We start from the raw sequence: 4253 nt of genomic DNA, 5'->3' as shown, positions 1-4253 counted from the left end.
TAAACCAAAGAAAAACCGGTTTCAAGTTAAACTAACAGAAACAAGAAAACATATTTCCTGGATAGAGCTGTGCCTGAAATTAAGATCATCAGGGAATCCCATGTCTAAACGACAAAAGGCAATATGGAGAAAATTAAAATTACAGTACACGACAACAAAAGAAAAGGTACTGCTCCAAATTGTCGATTCCCTCAAGGCAAAAATAAAAGTTTGGACTCAAAGAAAGAAAAAATGGGAAAAGAGAAACAAATTTATCAAACAAAATAAACTTTTCAAAAATAATGAAAAACAATTCTATAGGCAACTTAAAACAAGTGATGATGGTGAGCATGATAAACGGCCTCCCATGGCTGCCAGTGAAAGGTTCTGGAAACAGTTGTGGTCTGTACCCGGCATCTGTAACCTGGAGGCACCATGGGTCGATGATTATGACCACGCAATGCATGAGAAAGTAACTAGGTCGTTTGTGTGTTACATCTCACCAGCTTGCCTGAAAAGTGTCATTAAAAAGTCCAAATCTAATACAGCTCCAGGGCCTGATGGCATTCGAAACCTGTATTGGAAACTGTTTCCCTGTGTCCAAGCACCATTACTTCACTGTTTCAATTCTCTTGTGGACACAGGTGATGTTCCTCCATGGTTCTGCAAAGGTCGCACAATACTCCTCCCCAAAAAGGGAGACTTGACTGATCCCAAAAACTTCCGCCCTATCACGTGTTTGAATACTCAATATAAATTATTCACAGGGTGTTTGACAAACCTCGTGTCATCTTACTGCTCGTCCAATGAGATAATTTACAGAGAGCAGAAGGGGTCGAGAAAAGGATGTTGGGGGTGCAAGGATCAACTTCTTGTACAGAAAATGATTTTGGAAGAGGCTAAAACATACCACCGCAACCTCTCCATGTGCTGGATAGACTACAAAAAGGCATACGACTCTGTTCCTCAGGAATGGATTCTGAACTCTCTTCAGTGTATTGACCTCCCTGAACGACTACTTGATTTACTCAAGTCTTTAATGAGTTGCTGGTCGACTCAACTTGAGATGTACTCGCAAGGAGAGGTGCAGACTTCGGAATCTATTCCAATCAGAAGGGGAATTTTCCAGGGGGACTCCTTCAGTCCTTTGCTTTTTTGTCTGTCTCTAAATCCTTTGAGTTTCCTGCTCAATAGGGAGGAAGGGTACCATCCCGGACCTCCTCAGCACAGATCCCCAACACCTCTTACTCATCTCCTCTATATGGATGACATCGAGCTCCTTGCCAAAGGAGAGACCAATTTGAAAGAACAGGTTCTCCTTGTCGAGTCCTTCTCTAATGATATTGGCATGACATTTGGACTCGACAAATGTAATACTCTTCATCTGAAACGTGGCAAGGTAACTAATAATGGATCGGTCAAGTTACAAGGGGGAGGAGTTATTGAGCATCTTGTGGAAGATGAGGCCTACACCTATCTCGGAATGCAAGTTCGAGACAAGCTCCAGAATGCCCAGATTCAAGATAAACTTCGGGCCGAGTATAAATCTCGTTTAAAGAAAATCTGGAGTTCAGAGCTAAATGCTCGAAACAAAGTCAAAGCCACCAATACCTTTGCTGTGCCAGTCCTCTCCTATTCCTTTGGAGTAGTTGATTGGACAAAACAAGACATCCAGAATCTTGACGCCTGACCAGAAGGATCATGTCTGATAACAGAGCACACCACCCTCGTTTCTCTCTTAATCGTTTATATATGCCAATCAATTCTGGAGGTCGGGGTTTGATTAATGTGGAAGCTCTTCATGACAGAATGTTATTGTGTACTTTTGCACATATTTATTTGTCAGATGATCCTCTGGTGATGCACGTCAAGATTCATGATGAAAGCAAGGAATTCCACAGCTACTTTAAGCGTGCCAAGGTTGTTGGACACAATTTGAAATTTGAAGTTGATTTTGTTGATGGCGATGTACTGCTGGACGGTACAGTGATGGAAGTAAACCAGGTGAAGTCTTTCACCAAGTCTGCCCAGAGTCGGTCCTTTGTGGAGAAGCTGTCTGAGAAGCCATTGCATCGTGTGTATATGCAGTGTGTGGAACAGAACAGCAATCCAACCGACTCCTTCGCCTGGATGAAGTCGGCTGGTCTCAAATGTGAAACTGAGGGCTTCCTTTTTGCTGCTCAGGACCAGTCACTTCCCACTCGGAATCGCCAGAATGTGATTCTTAAAGAAAACATCACTATGAAATGTCGTCTCTGCAATCAATTTACAGAGACTGTCCAACACCTTGTCAGTGGATGCCCTTCCTTGGCACAAACAGCATATATTAAAAGACATGATGGCATGGCTCGCTGCTTTTACTATCGTCTCCGCCATGTCTGTGGCTTTGACTCCGAGGTCCATCCATGGTACGACCCTGAGCATGTCCAGGGCGTCCTGGAAAATGATGCTTTCAAACGTCTCTGGAATAGGCCAATATACAGCCTGAGACGAATTCCAGCCACCAAACCTGATCTTGTCCTTTTTGATAAAGCCAATGAAATTATTTATATCATAGAATTTTCTGTCCCTTTTGACAGCAATGTGATTGGCAAGATTCAGGAAAAGCATGATAAATATGCGGACCTCGCCTTTGAAATGTCTCGCTTGCATCCCAAGTACACTGTCGTCAGGCTCCCCATTGTTCTCGGTGCCCTTGGTTTGGTACCTCCTGATCTCTTGGCGCAGATCAGGAGAGTGCCCGGGTTCTCCACCGGGAGCACAGCCCTTCTGACAATCTGGGTAATGCAGAAGGCTGCAGTGTTGGGGAGCCTCCATATTCTCCGAAAAGTTCTTGGTGGGTTCGACTAGGCAGTGTTTCCTGGGAGAAGTCCCATTCGCTGTCTGGGCTGCGTGTAGAGGGGGCGAGGGCCCTGAGCTGATGATGAGCTTGACCAGCCTGACAGTGCCAGGATCACCCAAACCCTCTCTGCTGCATTTCATTTCTAATCTGTAAAACATAATAATAATAACTAAATATCATATAGCCTGGCTACATAGTTTTTGGTCTGTAGAAATATTTGGGCATGGCTGTCCTAAAGTAGGCACTATAACAACACGTTCAAACACCCCGCGGACGCTTTGAGAAGCGACAAACACAAATCTACGGCACCACTCTCAACAAAACCTCGCTGTCTCCCATGGATACCGAATGATGGATTTGGAACGATGGCATCCACACTTGTAGCTATGGATACCAACAGTTTAAACCTTGACGCGTTAGGAGTTTCTGAAAAACCCAATAAATGAAACTCCACTCGGTACGTGAAGATCTAGAAAAACTATAGTTGCTGAGAGAAAAAGATTAAACTGTTTTGTAGATATGAATATAGGGTAAACCGCGGCACATGACTGACATACACGCTACCGATCAGGTGTGACACACATATGGCTTAGTAATGGTGATAATGTGCTACATGAATGCCAAGCGGTAGAGTTATAAAAAAAACAAATAATATAGATCCATGCATGACAGCCATTAAATGAATATGCAAAGCGTTTTGTCGCTTTTATTTATTGGTTGTGTTGTAGTACAGATGCTGTTGCTAATTCATGTTCATTAAACCTGGTGGAAATAGGTTGGCAAAGCGTTTCTTACAGGTGAGCAAGTTTTATTTATCATCAAAGCGGATATACATTATGTAGATATATTTCCACCATATCGTAACGAGAACAATTTATTATTTCATTATGGATCAATAAAACTAAGAACTGAATACCTTTTGTCAGTGAACAGTGAAACTACTAGTACATAAAAGCAAATCTAGTATGTTATCATAAAAGGATAAACAAGGGCTCTGAATCACCAACCAATGAAGGTAACTCACCCGGGTGAAGTACGACACTTTCGCTACATGTATCCCCCAAGCATCCTAGTGGGATTTACACCATACCTTCAGGTTGAAAAACAAGCTTGAATGAGGATTTGAATTTGATTTCCTACTGAAGAGGACTTGGTTGAAATCGACTTTGACTAGTTTACTGTCAATATATTACAGTAAATGCCATCAACAATATTATTTATGTAGACCAAAAACAGAAATTGTACCGGTTTAATACGAGAACTATGATCGAATCAACAGTCAAACTATCGTAATTGTGAGCCTTCAGTTCCACAAGATATTCACTTATGCACGATACCTTTGTGCCAAACTCGGCCTAAGACTTTGTTAATATCGCAAAGTACTGTATATCCTCACCTTTGTCAGTTGCCTTGGCTATGAAATTATACACAT

The sequence above is a fragment of the Haliotis asinina genome, chromosome 15 (assembly GCF_037392515.1).
Source record: "Haliotis asinina isolate JCU_RB_2024 chromosome 15, JCU_Hal_asi_v2, whole genome shotgun sequence".
NCBI classification, from domain to species: Eukaryota; Metazoa; Mollusca; class Gastropoda; order Lepetellida; family Haliotidae; genus Haliotis; species Haliotis asinina.
The sequence above is the reverse complement of the archived record's forward strand: the minus strand, read 5'-3'. Positions refer to the sequence as shown.